At 48.4% G+C, this 18,707-nt stretch overlaps 1 protein-coding gene across 1 annotated transcript in view; it reads left to right on the top strand.

The window, feature by feature from the left end:
• The first annotated feature begins 601 nt into the window (after positions 1 to 601).
• LOC144894327 (uncharacterized) overlaps positions 602 to 18,707 on the top strand; it is a 78,718-nt gene continuing 60,612 nt past the window's right edge. Inside the window, exon 1 of the mRNA XM_078786983.1 lies at positions 602 to 690. The gene's annotated coding sequence lies outside the window, so the exon portion shown is untranslated. The remainder of the gene's footprint in view (positions 691 to 18,707) is intronic.

Consider the following 18,707-nt stretch of genomic DNA (forward strand, 5'->3'; position numbering starts at 1 on the left):
CTTATATCTTATTATGTGTTTTAGGGTAAGGCTGTGTCTCCCATTAATTGAAATACTCCATTGCACCAAGTGAAATAAGAGTAGACCCCCTTTCATTTCATTTCAATGGCCAACTGCATTTTGGGCGGCTTTCTTCAACCACCATTGGCCACGAGGCAGGGTTGGGGAAGAAAGGCAGGCCCCCACCTCGTCAGAGAGGGGAGGAGTGAGCCAGCCCCACTCGACCAACCATGAACAAGGGGTTTGGCTTGAGCGGGCGGAGAGAGAACGTTTGGGGGAGGTTCGAAAAGGTTGAGGGGCGGGGCCTATATAACCCGCTGCGGGGCGTTCCCAAAGGAGACAAGAGAGATGAGACAAGCAGATGAGTCCAAGAGAGGAGCTGAAAGGCTGAGCTGAGCTGCGTGGTGAGGTGGAAAGGAAAGAGCTGGGTCGTCAGAGCAGGGCTGAGTTGTGAGGTTCCAAAAGCAGAAGATCATCCAGGGAAGCACAAAGCCTGATATTCGTCACCTTGCGCGCCAGCGGCAGCGTCTACAGCAGCAGCGGCAATAACGCTCGCCAGCCGCTTAGGGGCCAGGACGGCAGTTCGGAGCAGGGCCGCGAAGGAACGGCGGCTGCAGAACGTGCGAATCGTGCTGCCGGACCCAGTGGACTTTCCTCTCCTTCCAGCCAATTCCTATCATCATTCCCCGCGTGAGTCTGTGTCTTCGTTTGTTCTGTCCTGGGTATTAAGTAAGCCTGTTAGATAAGCTAATAATTTGCACTGTGTCACCTGCATCTCATGTCCCTGTACATAATCGTGACTGCTCCTTTTTGCTTGTGTGTGTAAATAATAAATCCCGTTACTCTTCTGTACGTCTTCTTCTTCCTCTTTGCATTCGGTTGCTTTAGAGTTTTCCAGATTGAGTATCTGTGGCGCGATACGGCCAACGTTTGGGTGAATCGGGTTTAGTCGGGGAACAACTGTTCGGCCGCGGTTATACCTCCGCTCGGTAAAATAACATCCTAATCCGCGGACCGTAACAATATATACATATACAGTCACGTGAAAAAGTAAGTGCACCCCATGTAAAGTTTTGACTTTTTCAACATATTTCAACATACACCTATTTGATCTTCATTTCAACAATATTGTTAGATAAAGGTGATATAATATAACAAATATCATGAAACATTTACATTTTGTAGTCCATTGTATAATTTAAATAAACATAAATGGAAATTTCACATGTGGAAAAAGTAAGTACACCCTTGGCTCTAATAGGTGGTATTGCCCCCTTTGGCAGAAACAATCTCAAGTAGGCGTTTCTAATAACTGTCTACCAGTCTCTGACATCGACTGGGAGAAATTTTTGCCCACTCCTCCATGCAGAATTCTTTCAGCTGTGAGATGTTTGAGGGGTTTCTTGCATGCACAGCTCGTTTCAAATCCCCCCACAACATCTCGATGGGATTTAGATCCAGGCTTTGACATGGCCATTCCAGAACCCTCCATTTCTTTCTTTTCAGCCATTCCTTGGTGGATTTACTGGTATGTTTAGGGTCATTGTCATGTTGCAAGGTCCACCTTCGGTTGAGCTTCAACTTTCTGACAAATGGCCTCACATTATCCTCAAGCACCCTCTGGTACAATGAAGAATTCACAGTGGATTCTATGATGGTGAGCTGCCCAGGCCCCCAAACCATAATATTTCCACCACCAGTTGATATTAGGTTCGTGTGGTCAAATGCTGTTTTTGGTTTTCGCCAAACATGTCTTCTGGTACTGTGGCCAAATAGCTCTACCTTTGACTAATCTGTCCAGAGCACATTGTTCCAGAAGTGCTGGTCTTTGCCGAGGTGTTCATTGGCAAACTTTAGTCTTGCCCTGATGTTCTTTCTGGGCAGCAAAGGTTTCCTCCTGGCACACCTCCCATGTAGATCAAATTTGTGCAGCCTCTTTCTAATGGTAGACTCGTGCACTTTGATATCAACAGTGGCAAGAGCTACCTGTAGGTCCCGTGATGACATTCTGGGGTTCTTAGAGACTTCTTTCAGCATCTCGCGGTCTGCTCTCGGGCTGAACTTGCTGGGGCGGCCTGGCCTGAACAAGTTGGCAGTTGTTTGGCATCTTCTCCACTTGTAGATGATCTTCCAGACAGTCGAATGATTGATTTCAAATTGTTTGGAGATCTTTTTAAATCCCTTCCCAGACTCGTAGGCATCTATAATCCTCTTTCTGAAGGCCTCAGAGAGCTCTTTTGATCTAGGCATGGTGACGCCGCACACTTCAACAACAAAGAGCAAACCAAACTAAATGCCTGAGGTTTAAATAAGACAGGTTCCTCCAAGATCCTCTCTAACGATGTTCTAATCATTTGCACCTGAGCTGTGGCACCTGATTCTAATTTTAGGTATTTGAAGTAGTGATAAATGTAGGGGTGTACTTACTTTTTCCACATGCAAAATTTCCATTTATGTTTATTTAAATTATACAATGGACTACAAAATGTAAATGTTTCATGATATCTATATTATAATAGCCGTAGATGATTCTGTCTGTCTGTCTGTCTATCTGTTGGGTGTCTGTCCGGGGTGTGGCTTACTCGGTTTGCAGAGTAGCTCCACCCATAGCTCCACCCATTCTGGGAGTGGCTATAAACAAATATCCACCATTTTATTAACTCGCATAGCTTTGAGTCCTGTTTTGTAGGCCCGTGCCCGTGGTGTCTTGCTCTCCCCCAGTTTTATTTCAAATCAAATTCGATAAATCATTTCATTTTTCACAGTCGCTAACATAGTTTTAGACTCGGTTGAAAAAAAACGGGAAGAAAATCCGATGAAAGTTGCCGTTTATAGAACGAAATGAATTCTCAAAGGCCTGTAACTTCAAGGCCATTGAGTCTCTCTCACGCCTTTATCTCCAATCTAACTCACCATATGATTTCATTTTTATCGATGGTTTTACTTTTAGACTCGGTGTCAGCAATAATTGAGAACAATCCACACACGCGGGAAAATGCAGAGATATATTTTTTAAAATCGCGTCATGGTGTATCATACACCGCCCAACATGACACCGCCGGCAATGTGTCGATATATATTAAAAATTCGCTTTTGCTTTTCCGTTATGATATATTACTATTTCGTTTGATGATAGTCGTCACAAAAACGTCAACAATGATGCCGACATATATTTCTTCGTTTTTATTTCATTCAACATATTAGCCGGAAGTAAAATATGTTTCAGGAAATTACCGAGAGATATTTCTTCGTTTTTTTTATTAGTTATGTGCGCATACACTTTAAATAGGTTTATTTGAAATCTTTAATTTTCCACAAACATTCCACACACGCGGGAAAATGCAGAGATATATTTTTTAAAATCGCGTCATGGTGTATCATACACCGCCCAACATGACACCGACGGCAATGTGTCGATATCTATTTTAAATTCGATATATCATTTCATTTTTCACAGTCGCTAACATAGTTTTAGACTCGGTTGAAAAAAAACGAGAAGAAAATCCGATGAAAGTTGCCGTTTATAGAACGAAATGATTCTCAAATGCCTGTAACTTCAAGGCCATTGAGTCTCTCTCACGCCTTTATCTCCAATCTAACTCACCATATGATTTCATTTTTATCGATGGTTTTAGAGTCGGTGTCAGCAATAATTGAGAACATTCCACACACGCGGGAAAATGCAGATATATTTTTTAAAATCGCGTCATGGTGTTGGTGTATCATACACCGCCTAACATGACACCAACGGCAACGTGTCGATACATATTAAAAATTCGATATATCATTTCATTTTTCACAGTCGCTAACATAGTTTTCGACTCGGTTGAAAAAAAACGGGAAGGAAATCCAATGAAAGTTGCCGTTTATAGAACGAAATGAATTCTCAAACGCCTGTAACTTCAACTTCAAGGCCATTGAGTCTCTCTCACGCCTTTATCTCCAATCTAACTCACCATATGATTTCATTTTTATCGATGGTTTTGGACTCGGTGTCAGCAATAATTGAGAACATTCCACACACGCGGGAAAATGCAGAGATATATTTTTAAAAATCGCGTCATGGTGTATCATACACCGCCCAACATGACACCGACGGCAACGTGTCGATATATATTAAAAATTCGCTTTTGCTTTTCCGTTAAAATATATTACTTTTTCGTTTGATGACAGTCGTCACAAAAACGTCAACAATGATGCCGACATATATTTCTTCGTTTTTATTTAATTCAACATTATTAGCCGGAAGTAAGATATGTTTCAGGAAATTACCGAGAGATATTTCTTCGTTTTTTAAAATTAGTTATGTGCGAATACACTTTAAATAGGTATATTTGAAATCTTTAATTTTCCACAATATAATTTACTTGCCATTTATCATTTGATGATTACGAGACAAATTCCTCTTGAGGATCGTGACAATTCATGCGCTGCGTGGAAACTTCTATTTCCAAAATGAATGAGACGATCGATGAAGAACGCAGACTTGAACAGGATGCAGCAAGAAAACGAATGAGACGGGCGAACGAGTCCAAATGCAAACTTGCGGGGTCACCCGTGGGAATCCCACGGGCATGGATGTGTGTGACATTTCGACATATTGAGTTAGATGCTGCACATTCATTTTTACAAAATGGTTACTGGCAAGTCATCAGATCCAGAAATGGTGTAAAAACCACCGTTTAGAGGCCATTTTTCCCCGCAAAGCGGGGGTTGGCCTTTTCGGGGACCGTGGTAGTTGTTGTTTTTTTGTCCCCTTTTTGAAGCAATGTTTTACGGCCGGATGCCCTTCCTGACGCCAACCCTTTTTGCCGCCTTCAACGACAAACAGGGAATTACCAGTGAACTGGTACTCAATTAGCCGACCTCGGAAGGATGACAGGCTGAGTCAACCCCCCTGGCATTAATTCGGCGATCGACCGAGATTCGAACCCAGGATCCTAAGCCGGCACCCTAGCCGCTAGCCCAACACCAGAAATGGTGTCATGAACACAATTTATTTACGCACAAGCACAAAAGCAAGACGGGCCGATTTCCGATTCCGACGGGCGAGACGGGCCGATTTCCGATTCCGACGGGCCGATTTGGAGCAAGAAAAAGAACGAGACGGGAGAAAAAGGAGAGAAACGAGACGGGGAAAGCCGATTGGAGAGGCGAGTGAGGCGCGATTGGAGAGGAGTGTGAGGCGCGATTGGAGAGGAGTGTGAGGCACGATTGGAGAGGAGTGTGAGGCGTGATTGGAGAGGAGTGTGAGGCACGATTGGAGAGGAGTGATTGGAGGGGAGTGTGAGGCACGATTGGAGAGGAGTGTGAGGCACGATTGGAGAGGAGTGTGAGGCGCGATTGGAGAGGAGTGTGAGGCGCGATTGGAGAGGAGTGTGAGGCGCGATTGGAGAGGCGTGTGAAGGATTGCAGAGGAGAGGAGTGTGAGGGATTGGAGAGGTGAGGGATTGGAAAGGAGAGGGATGTGAGGGTTTGGAGAGGAGAGGAGTGCTAGGTGGAGAGAGGAGAGTGTCAGGTGGAGACAGGAGAGTGTCAGGTGGAGACAGGAGAGTGTCAGGTGGAGAGGAGTGAGGGGTCACATATTATGTGAAATAACTAAATTCACACCATTTCTGGATCTGATGACTTGCCAGTAACCATTTTGTAAAAATGAATGTGCAGCATATAACTCAATATGTCGAAATGTCACACACATATGTTAGCCATTAGGGTTTAAACCCCATGACTCAATTGATCATAACATCTGAAATTATATATCGTGCTTCTGAAAACTGATTTGAACTCAGCTGCAGGCAGAGGCGGGTGGACAAAATGTGGTTTCGAGGCTCGAGGTGCAGGATACAGGAAAAACAAGTCCTTGAATGTATGTGCCAGACAGAAGATAAAATGCTCACAACCCACGTACAGGGAAAACATGTTGCCAAACGCCTTCTTCACAAAGGGAATAATTAATTATATATCTTTGTAGTTTCCAGTGTGTCTCCTAAATCAAGGACGTAACCAACCTTGGAAAAGAAATATAGACATTACATATCCTTTGATTGTTATGTATTCAGCATGTGTATTCAATCATTAATCTACTATTATGCTTAGTGTCGTGAAAACCATTGAAGATATTATGAGAGCATTTCCTTCGGCCTGCGCTCGGGTCTGATGTGTTTAGATAAAGGGCCAAAAAGGGTCACCCTATCCTATGCTTACATCTTTTCTGTCTAAGTTTGGCCTTCTGCAGGAAGGGACGATGGTAGGTGGGTCTTTACGGCCCAGTTTGCTTTGTCTTTAGCGCAGACTCTTGTCTGATATTTTTGCTATATATGAAATGCCTTTTTACTGATTTTGCAGCGAGTGTCTTGAAATTGCCCGCTGCGTGTCAGGCGGTGCATTCTTGAGCCTTGCTCCACACTGTGTGTTTGTAATCGATTTTATTAAACATTGTTGCTCTGATCCTTGTTCTTCTTCCTTCCCTTGAGGTCTTCGACCCACAAACCTGGTGTCAGAAGTGGGATCATCCAGGTGTGCAGACGAGGTGGTTCCTCACGTTCCAGGTCGGGAAGGAGGCCCTGCCGGCATCTAATTTGGGTAAGCATTTTTGCACATCGAAATTGAAAGCCTCCTGCCTTACTTTGGATGTGTGGACCTCTGTCGGCTGTACTACCTGGCTTGTATTCCGAACTATATTTCGTTTAACCAGAGCAGCAGTGGGTAACGAATCGATTATACAGGGCGCCCGAGATAAGGAGGGATACCCCTCAGGTAAGCTCCCGGCGTGGGAAGCAGGTAGACCCATATGTGGGTGATAGATAATAGGTGTTAAGTTACTCCGGCGTGAGAACTGCGTTTAAGGCTAGAGATCAGGGGGCGACCCGATCTTAGGACTACCAGGAGGGATTAACCCAAGAAGGTAGGAAGAATGGGTAATAAGGTAGGAAAGGAGGGAGAGCCTTTGAAGAACACTCCAGCGTTTTACATGAAAAGAGAATATGGGTATGCTGCTTTGCAACCGGGCAAGGCATGGGCTGTATTGACCAAGGGTTTGAGTACGCCTTGGCCAGAGGAAGGGTCATTTGCAATAGACAGGTTGGATGTGCTATATGGGGCTTTAGATGCCCTAGAGAAGAAGAAGAAGAGACTCCCACCTGATTCATGGAAGGTCTATAGTTGGTGGAAGGTGGAGGCCTTGAAGAGACAGGCAGCCTCCAGACAAGCGAGTTTGCGAGGAGAGTTGGGCAAATACCAGGATGAGCGCAAACAGGGTCGAAAGAAGCAGGATAAACAGATGAAGGCGCTCGCAGCGCAGACAAGCCAGAGGCTAATGGTAGCCCGGATTAATTCCGATGAGAAGGAACAGGATGAGGAAGATGAAATCCCTGTTTCCTATTCCCCCCATGGTCCAGTCCCAGGATCTAAGGCACGTACCCGACACCAGGGCGCTATAGGGGAAACAAATGGGAGACCCCCTAGAGTTCAACAGACCCCACAACCATCAGCCCCTCAGGTCGAGGACGATGGAGATAGCGGCACAGACACCCCGGGGTTTCCACCCCCGATAGGTCCAGGTCAGAAAGTATACCCTTCACTAGTGGAGTATCAGGCACCAGTGCAACGTGCGATAGAAACAAAGGGAGTGTTCCCCATGCGATGCGTGGGAATAGATGCAAACGGCGTGGCAGTAAGGGAACGAGTGCCGTGGAAGGAATCTGATTTAACGGCCATGCAAAAGAGGGTTCAGGAAATGTTGATCGACCAACCTTTGGATATAGTAATATTGCTCCGTCACTGGATTACAGAGGATGCCCCGGATTGGAGAGATATTTGTCATTTGGGAGCATCCATATTGCCACCAAAGGTATGGGCAAAGGCTAAAACCCTTTCACTATGGCCAATAGACGACCCCATGGCTCGGGTGCCACCCATGGCCGGAAACGATTGGGTCATTTTGAAAAATCATCTCCTGACCAACATTGGCAATGCGCTCGCGCCACCTGGAGGACCAGATTGGGGAAAAATTGGCAACATAAAGCAAAAGGCAGGAGAATCAATCGGCGATTACCGAGAGAGAATAGAAAAAGCAATAGCTCGATGGGGCGGGTTAGGATTAATCCAAGTCGAGGACCTACCCGCTCCCCTGGTGAACAATTACCTAGTAGAAGGGCTTCGGCCCGCATTAAAAAAACAAGAGCATGCCGTCCTTTTCGGTTGGAAAGGAATGGGGACCAATGAATTATGTACAAAACTCGAACAATGTCCGGGCTCCTCCTCGGAGGAAAAGAAGGAAATTAAGGACGAAATGTTGCAGATGTTGGTAAGGGAAAAATTGGCCCAGCAACAAGCAACAAGAACAATGGGGAGCAAGAAGAAGAAACAAAAGGGGGCAGAAATAATGGGAAGTGACAGTGAGAGTGGGTCAAGTGATGACGAGACACTCGGTCCGGCACTGCAGGCAGCTGTGATGCAAGTACCCCGGGGACCACAAGGGCCTAGTGGGCCAAGGAATCAGACGTGGGGACAACCCCAACAACCCCAACAACCCCAATGGGCCGCTCCACCATGTTCTGTGCTAGGTCCCCCGCCGGCCTATTGGCCACCACAAACACCCATGCCAGGATGGGCACCGCAATGGGGACCCTCCAATATGGGCCCCACCCCATGGGTTACCCCCAATTCGGGCATGCCATACGGGCCTTGTGCCCCAGGCCAACAAATGCCGAGGGGAGGGCAAGGGCGCCCACCTCCCTACAAAGGGGGGCGAAGGCCAAACCAACAAAACCAACAGGGGGGTCCAGGACAGGGACCCCCAGGGAGAGGGGCATGCTTTGAATGTGGACAAATGGGCCACTGGAGACGGGATTGTCCAAATTGTCCAAGGGGACCGCGAGGGCCCCAGGGACAGCAAGGGCCGTCATATGGAAACGCCTATTGACGGGACGAATGCGGGCCGCCAAAGGAATGTCCATTGATAACGATGACCCCAGATGAGGAACCGACCTTGACGTTAGATGTAAATGGACAACCACTAGAATTCTTAGTGGATACTGGTGCGACTCGCAGTTGTATCAATAAGGGACAACTACCTACTTTGAAACCCACACACAAGAGCGTCCAAATCCAGGGCGTTTCGGGAAAATTAGAAGCTCTCCCCGTATCAAAAGAGGCCCGAGTAATGCTCGGACCGCTAGAAGCTAAGCATGCATTTCTCATGACCACTACTGCCCCAACTAATTTACTAGGACGGGATTTGCTGTGTCGATTAGGTTGTAACATTGCGTGCACCAAAGAAGGTGTATACGTCGACGTCGGAGAATCGAACCGCGATTTGTTAATGATGGCATTGCAGCGAGCCAGCCCCACCATGTATTGGTGGCGATTGGAGGAAGGGGCTCTAGCAACATGGACCCATGTGATCGACACGATTGGCGCGCAGACGCAAGAAATTCGCGATTGGCTAGAAGAACACCACATAGCCACAAAATTGAAATACAACCCGCCGCACTGCACCGCATGTTATGACGCGACTGGGAGCGATGATTATTATTTAGACATGGTTGCGGCAGCCTTAGGGGAAACCTCTGATCTTCAATTATCACACATATGGATTGGCCGAGAGGGAATTGGGATTACGGTAACCTTGTCGCCGCGCCAGAGATCGAAGGCTAAGTACCCCGAGGGGATGGTAGCGCATGTTACCCTTAGTACCGCCAGAGGATGGCCACCCGAGAGCATTGGATGGATGATGGACCGACTGCGGAAAACGCCAGTAAGGCGTCGATACAATGTTGAACACCGAACGGTCCATGTGTTGGACAACAATGAAGGGTTCATAATTAATTTGGCACCTCAGGACAGACGAGTTAGATTTGAGATGGTGGAACTACCACCCAAAGCGGCACACATGGTTAGAGCGGTCCCCACGACCCCAGGGGACTCCGATGGGTTGCTCGACACCGTCACCCCGTCACTATGGGCGCAACACGAGAATGAAGTAGGGCGCATTAGGGATGCACCCCCGTTGGTGATTCCAATTAAAGAGGGGTTACCTTTACCACACATTCGGCAGTACCCACTTCGGCACGAGGCCGACGCAGGCATTTTTCCGGTGATAGAATCGCTCGTGCGGCAGGGAATAATAATCGAAACCAACAGCCCATGTAACACCCCCGTTTTCCCAGTGCCAAAACCAATGACAGGAAAGTGGCGATTTGTGCAGGATTTGCGGGAGATTAACAAAATAATTCAGGGTATTCATCCGGTTGTACCAAATGCAGAAGTTCTGATGACTTCCATTCCGCCAGAGGCTACACATTTTACAGTCATAGACTTGTGTTCCGCCTTCTTTTCAGTGCCAATAGCTCCAGAGTCCCAGTACCTCTTCGCTTTCACCTTTAGGGGGAGACAATTCACCTGGACAGTGCTTCCGCAGGGTTTCGCAGATAGCCCCACCTTGTTTTCACGGGCGCTGCACCGCGATCTCGCGGATGTCCAGTTGGAAGGCGGCTCGGTGCTGTTGCAGTACATCGACGACTTATTAATCTGCTCTCCATCCAAAGCAGCCTGCGAGACGGATTCACTAGCGCTGTTAAATGCGCTAGCCGAGAAAGGCCACAAGGTAGGCCGGGAGAAATTGCAATTTGTGCGGGAGATAGTTACAAACTTGGGACACGCGATTTCGCATGGGAGACGTGAGCTCAACGCGAGCCGGGTCACGGCCATCATGGAAACCCCGTTGCCTCGTACACAAAGGGAGGTGTTGCGATTTTTGGGAATGGCAGGGTACTGTCGTACATGGATAATTGACTATGCGTTACTAGCAAAACCTCTGTATGAGGCGACGAAAAACGACCAGCCACGGATGGTGAACTGGACTGACAATCGAATACGCTGCTACGAAGGGCTCAAACGAGCCCTGGTAACGGCCCCAACCTTGGGCCTTCCCGACTATAAAAAGGCCTTCACACTTTTCACCCATGCAGTAGGGGGATTCGCGCAATCCGTGTTAACTCAGACTCATGGAGATAAGGAACGTCCGGTAGCCTATTTCAGCAAAAAGCTTGATGCGGTAGAACAAGGCTTTCCGCTGTGCTTACAAGCCGTGGCGGCTGCCCGATACGCAGTTGAGCGGACGGCCGACATAGTAATGGGACATGCGGTCCTTTTACAGGTACCGCATTGCGTTCATATGCTACTACAACAGCGAAACACACAGCATCTCACAGCCACTCGACTGATGCAATACGAAACGGCATTAATTATGGCACCTAACGTAACGGTGATGCGGTGCACCGTTCTTAACCCAGCGACACTTTTGCCAACAAAGGAGGAGGGAGTCCCGCACGTTTGTACGGACGTGGTCCAGTTAATATCAACGGTAAGGCCTGACTTACAGGACACACCGCTACAGGAAGCCGATCACACCTATTACGTCGATGGTTCAGCCAAACGGGCATGGGACGGCTCCCTGTTATCTGGGTACGCAGTATGCTCGGATACAGAGACGGTCGAAAGCGGCCGCTTCCCGCCCACCTGGTCAGCACAACAAGCTGAACTGTACGCACTCACGAGAGCGTGCGAAGTAAGCGAGGAGAAGGCAGTGACAATTTATACTGACTCGGCATACGCACACGGAGTGGTCCACGACAAAGGGGCCATATGGAAAATGAGAGGGTTCCTCACTTCAGCGGGAGCACTCATTAAAAATGGGGACTTAGTGCGAAATCTGCTTCATAGTATTATGCTACCACGTGAAATAGCTGTAGTTAAATGCCGAGGTCACCAGCGTACAGACGACGCTGTGGCCCGCGGAAACGCCCGAGCCGACGAAGCAGCAGGACAAGCGGCAAACCAACAGGTTGGGTATAATATGCCAGTAGTTACGCGCAAACAGGGCGCTAAAGCGACCGCCCAGGCAGACGTTCCGACATCCGCACCTACAGAGTTCGATGTAATACAATTACAAGCCGCGGCCTCCAACGTAGAACATCAAGATTGGATTAAATTGGGAGCTCAGCGCCCCGCGGCAGGACAAATGTGGACGATTAACGACAAACCCGTGGCACCGCGAGCTTTATTGCCATGGTTGGCACGCATGGCGCATCAAAATGGCCATGTGTGCCATAGGGGGGTGATGAGGCAGGTCACTTCCACCTGGGCAGCACCAGGCCTTTCGGCTGTGGTTACCATGGTCTGTCGCTCGTGCGCTATATGTCAACGGCACAATAGGGGGGCTCCCCCCAGGCGCCGCCACAACGCGGGCCACCCGGCTCCGGTCGGGCCGTTCTGTCATATCCATTTCGATTTTTTCAATTTACCACCTTGTATGTCCTTTAAGCATGTATTGGTAGTGGTGGACATGTTCACCAAGTGGGTAGAGGCCTACCCATGCGTCAAGGCTGACGCTATAACGGTGGCCAAGTGCCTTTTGCGGCACTTCATATGTCGATTTGGCGTCCCGCAGAAAGTGTCATCCGATCAGGGCGGGCACTTCACAGGGGACGTCATTAAAGCCGTGTTAAAGGCCTTGGGGGTGATACAGTCGTTCCACTGTGTTTACCACCCACAGTCGGCGGGACTTGTAGAACGAACGAATGGCACACTGAAAGGTAAGTTGGCAAAGATTTGCGACGAGACAGGCCTCCTGGCCGGAGGCCCTTCCGCTAGCGTTAATGAGCGTGCGCTCCACTCCAGGGCGCACCACTGGTCTCTCTCCGCACGAGATATTGATGGGTCGGCCCATGAGTTTGCCGGTATCGGCGCCAGTGGATATGGCAGCACTTGAATTACCTATCATGGATGACATGCTTTTAAAGTTTTGCATAGGTCTGTCCCATGTGGCGCGCAGCATACATGAACGTGTTCGGGAGGCCCTGCCGGAGCCAACAAGCAAGCCTATCCACACCTTCGAGGCAGGAGATTACGTGCTGGTGAAGCATTTCACCCGTAAGACTGCGCTCGAACCAAGGTGGACGGGGCCATTCCAAGTTCTCCTGACCACACCAACAGCGGTGTTTTGTGAGGGCAAGTCGTCCTGGGTACATGCCACACATTGTAAGTTGGCCATACCCACAAACACAGACACCTCAAACGCACCACCACAGATCGAGGATGCTGCACCACCGCCTGTTAGGGGTGGCGATCACACTTAGTTTAATATACCGCTTTGCCAGCACTGCACCTGCCGTGTCACACCTCAAGTGGGGGGACATGAGGGCATGGGCGAACACGGAGACATATGCATACGGCGACCAAACCGTTAAGGTCTACCGGCAGAGAGTTATCTGGGGTCAGAGGATAAATATACCCTGCTGCCACGTAAAGGACGACGTATGGACACGGATAATGTGGAGGGCGTTGTACACAGACCCACATGGAAGGAAGACAGGTTTTGCTGCCCTCAGTCGTATAAAGCAAGCGCCACGACAAGGCGGCGCACCAATAGTAAACATGGCCAGGGCAGGTTACAAATGGGGAAAGGACTCGAACAATTTAACCACGCATGTATTACTGAACAGCGGCACTACTCTGTTACTACAATGTGAATTCATGACCTCACAGAGCTCCCCCTATGCCTATAGGCCACCATGCATCTCACACATATTAATTCCGCACCCACGGATCGAAAGCAAGAAAAAGCCAAAGGAAAACACGTATTGGACAGTGACCCGTGCAATGGCGAAGGTACAGAACCGATCACGTTGTTGGGTGTGTATGCATTTTCCTCACACCAGTACGACAGGGATAGAAATGGTAGTGCTGCCCCTGTCCCTACGAGATATGTGCTCAGGACCCTTGCGTACCCCATGTCTGACCACAACTTTGGAGCTGATAGGCCCAAAACCCCCAGCAGTGTGTTCCCGGGTGTTTCGATATACCCCACCCATTAAGAAGGCTTTGTTAGACAAACCACCTGACCCAGTCTGGGTGACAGAGCAAAAGGGACGGGTGTGTCTTATAGGAAAGGGACACGTTCAGATGGGAACCTCGGAATGCACCCATACCCTGCCATCCGACGCCAGAGGGAGACAAAAGGGAGGCCCCCTTGTGATAACCATAGATGACCAGGCCCAGCATAACGTAACCAAGCTAACCATATCTTGGGGAGCACCAAGCGCCACCCGCGTTGAAATTAGTAAATGCATGGCCTCGGCCCTTATCCCACCCCATGGAGTGATGTTTATTTGCGGAAATAAGGCATATCCATACCTACCCGAACAGTGGGGAGGGACTTGTTATCTGGGATCCATCTTTCCCAAGGTAAATTTGGTAGATCATTTTAATGAAACAGGGTACACCCCTACCCACGAGAGGAAGAAACGATTCTCTCTTTGGAACCCGGATGGAACAGTAAGACTGGACGGACGCTGGTGGCAGGTCCTACTAGGAGCATTTTTTCCCCAGGCGGGAGTGACTATGAATGATTGGCGAATAGATAGTCTCGCATTAGTAATGGAACGAATTGGAAACGAAACCCGAATCGCAGAACTACAATTGGAAGACGAATTAGTGCATATGCGAACGATGGTGATGCAGAATCGAGTGGCTTTAGATATGTTGTTGGCAGAAAAGGGAGGAGTATGTGGGGTAATCGATGGAAAATGCTGCACATATATCCCCGATCACTCAGAAGGAATAGAGGCCTCAATCATTCGGCTTAAGGCCGCGACCCAGGATCTCACGGATAGCCGAAAGGAAAGGGAAGAAGCCAATAATGTATGGTCCAGCATATCAGCCTGGTTCAGAGGATGGACAGGGGTCATTGTAAAATGGCTATTGACAGGCCTGGCCATAGTCGTGGGAATCGTACTCACCGTGGTTATAATGAAATCCCTAATCATGATTTGTGTGAGAAAATGTTTCACAGGATGGACCCCACCCACCGCCACCAACGGGATGTTACTTTCACTATATGGGAAGGATCCAAAGGCCATTGGTGAACCGGCCAACTCTATCGTCTCGGACCCCCACGATTGGGTTGATGGCCTCGACGTTTCGTGGCAAGAGGATGTGGCTTTAGGGATCTACGATTCCTGGCTTGAAATCGATGAACCTGTTGATGCTTGGGATTCTGATAATGATTATGATTTTAGTTGGGATGATTATACCTGTGATTTAGAAAGTGTAGGTTCTTTTAAGAGCTATTGCTATTATGCCAGCAGTGAGGAGCGGATGGCAAACATGTATCCGGGATATCCGGGAGAACCACCTTCACCACCACTTACACCACCCGTAACAAGCAATTTGGGATCGTCTCAGCTTAAGACACCCGACACTTTGAATACTGACGTTGATACAGACTATGTGGAGATGGAGATTTGTGATTATGAGGAGATGGATATTGGTGATGACGAATGTGCCTCCTTTTCTTCCACAGAGCAATCACACGTACAAGGCTTGATGGCATTGGACGTCGATTGTTTGCCCTGATTCGCGAGGACCACACCTGCATAAGGAGGGCCCCAAATCTGGCTGGCAACTGGGTCGCACCTACGCCGTGGCGAGGGTGGATTCGGGATCCGGCCGGGCGGCAGCTATCTCCTAACCAGGCGCCGTCGTCGCGAATTATGGCTAACAATTTATGCGTTGAATGTTAGACGGCCAGTTAGGGCCGGTATCTCTCTTTGAGCATGCGTGACGCTGTGTCGCGCCTGGCATGTGACTAATTGGGATGCTGACCACTGGGGTATACGGTGTCTTTCCAAGGAGTTGTCTTGTAAAGACAAAGGGAGGAACTGTTAGCCATTAGGGTTTAAACCCCATGACTCAATTGATCATAACATCTGAAATTATATATCGTGCTTCTGAAAACTGATTTGAACTCAGCTGCAGGCAGAGGCGGGTGGACAAAATGTGGTTTCGAGGCTCGAGGTGCAGGATACAGGAAAAACAAGTCCTTGAATGTATGTGCCAGACAGAAGATAAAATGCTCACAACCCACGTACAGGGAAAACATGTTGCCAAACGCCTTCTTCACAAAGGGAATAATTAATTATATATCTTTGTAGTTTCCAGTGTGTCTCCTAAATCAAGGACGTAACCAACCTTGGAAAAGAAATATAGACATTACATATCCTTTGATTGTTATGTATTCAGCATGTGTATTCAATCATTAATCTACTATTATGCTTAGTGTCGTGAAAACCATTGAAGATATTATGAGAGCATTTCCTTCGGCCTGCGCTCGGGTCTGATGTGTTTAGATAAAGGGCCAAAAAGGGTCACCCTATCCTATGCTTACATCTTTTCTGTCTAAGTTTGGCCTTCTGCAGGAAGGGACGATGGTAGGTGGGTCTTTACGGCCCAGTTTGCTTTGTCTTTAGCGCAGACTCTTGTCTGATATTTTTGCTATATATGAAATGCCTTTTTACTGATTTTGCAGCGAGTGTCTTGAAATTGCCCGCTGCGTGTCAGGCGGTGCATTCTTGAGCCTTGCTCCACACTGTGTGTTTGTAATCGATTTTATTAAACATTGTTGCTCTGATCCTTGTTCTTCTTCCTTCCCTTGAGGTCTTCGACCCACATATATATATATTGTTACAGATCGCGGTTAGATGTTATAGACCGAGCGGTGGTGTAAGACCGCGACCTAACAAAACTCACCCGATTCACCCAGACTTTGGCCGTATCGCACCCCAGCTGCTCAATGAGGGAAAAGACGAAAACGACGCAATGCAAAGAGGAAAACGAAGGCAAAGAAAGGTTTGGAAATACGACTGAATTTATTGACTATTTACACACAAGCAAAAAGAAAGCAGTCACGTTTATTTACAAGCACATAAGACGCAGGTGACACAGGGAAAATACTAGCTTATACAGACTTAATTAACCCAGGACAGAACAAACAAAAGACGACTCACACGGGGAATTGCAGGAGGTGGATGGCTGGAGGTGAACGCTTGGTGGAGCCAACGCGGAGCTTGGTGGAGCTGAACGCTTGGTGGAGCCAACGCGGAGCTTGGGGGAGCTGAACGCTTGGTGGAGCCAACGCGGAGCTTGGTGGAGCTGAACGCTTGGTGGAGCCAACGCGGAGCTTGGGGGATTGGTGTGACGGGTTCTCTCTCCTTCCTTAGTCCCACCCAGTCCAACAACTTCCTCTCTTGCTTCAGGACTCTTTCTCTCTCTTTCTTGGTCCCTCACTCTTTACCACCGACTCCTCACCGCAACCAACGCAACCACTTGACCACCACCTCTACTGACTGACTCTTCACCACTCTGCACTTGACGACCGACTCCCAACCAACTCAGACCAACTCAAAGTCCAACTCCAGGCCTTTCTGTCTTCTGCTCAGTGCTCTCCTCTGTAAAAACGCATCTCCCCTCTTGGACACGCCCTGCCTTGGGTTATATAGGCCCCCGCCCCTCAACCTTTGCGAACCTCCCCGACCGCTCTTCCTCCGCCCTCTGTAGCCAAACCCCTGGCTCATGGTTGGTCGAGCGGGGCTGGTTCACTCCTCCCCTCTCTGACGAGGTGGGGAAACGCCTTCCTTCCCCCAACCCTGCCTCGTGGTCAATGGCGGATGAAGGGAAAAAACCGACCAAAATGCGGAAGGCGCTTCAAATTGCAATTGACGGAAAGGGGGGAATGGAAGGGAATCTATCTCTTTCACTGGTGCAATGGAGTATTTCTATTAATGGAAGACACAGCCTTACGCTAAAACACAGAATAAGAGATAACTATCAACAGGTATATTCTATTACTTGGCTGACGTGTATGCTTGTGGACTATGGGACGCCCTTTTGGTCTTTACACAGCTCCGGAGGCAGGAGGCACAGAATAAACAATAATCACAACAATACAGCACACAATCAAAAAAAAATATACAGTCCTCATATCCACAACACTGCACCCTCCTCCTCTTAGGCACGTCCCGAGCCTACAACTTTTATTTAGTGTGACACGTAGGTGTAGTTCCCTCTATTTTTAACCTGACCCTGAGTGCGACAGTTTTAAAACATAAATAAATGTGGCCCGCTGCTCCATTGCACCCTGCCTAACAGACTTACGCCCACAGTTAACCGAATTGCGGAATGGTCTTCAAACTTAACACTGACGGTGGGGAGCATTATTTACACTGACGCTATTTTTATTTACAAAACTAACCCAGGACCTGTAATTGTTCTTTCTGGGGGGGGGACAGTCTGCTCTGCATCGACGCACCATTAAAAGCACCCAAAAACGCACCCAAGCACCAATCGGTGCAGTCACCATAGTTCATCAGTGTTCCATAAAAATAAACCAACAACCCCTAACCCTGCAGGTGGTCTCTTGCTCTTCGGCTCCCTCTGCTGGTGATTATTATTTGTCTTCCAGATGTTGTCATTTCCATTTTGCTTTGCTTACTGGCGGCCTATTTTCAATAAAGCTTGCCCAAACGTGTCCATTTTTTAAAATCTTTATTTATGGCCCACAGGGCCGACTACGTGTGGTTCACCTGTGGGGCATCGGTGCCCTGTGGCCAAGGTCCGCCAGCAAGATTTCGGGCCCTCATGGCCGGTTCCAGCAGAGGGGCCTTGCCCCAACCCATGGGGTCCATAAGTGGTGCTCGGCCACTGACATGTGGTCCATAATGTGGTGCATCGATGCAGACAGCTGGTTCTGGGAATTTCGGGCGCACAATGGCCGACCCACGCACGCTCCCCTCGGCGCCCAACGGCGCACAGGTCATGTGGGAGACAAAAGAAAGACAATTGAGCGAGGGGTAAGGTCACAAGGGTAC

Source organism: Myxine glutinosa, chromosome 11 (assembly GCF_964187855.1).
Source record: "Myxine glutinosa chromosome 11, kmMyxGlut1.1, whole genome shotgun sequence".
Lineage (NCBI taxonomy): Eukaryota > Metazoa > Chordata > Myxini > Myxiniformes > Myxinidae > Myxine > Myxine glutinosa.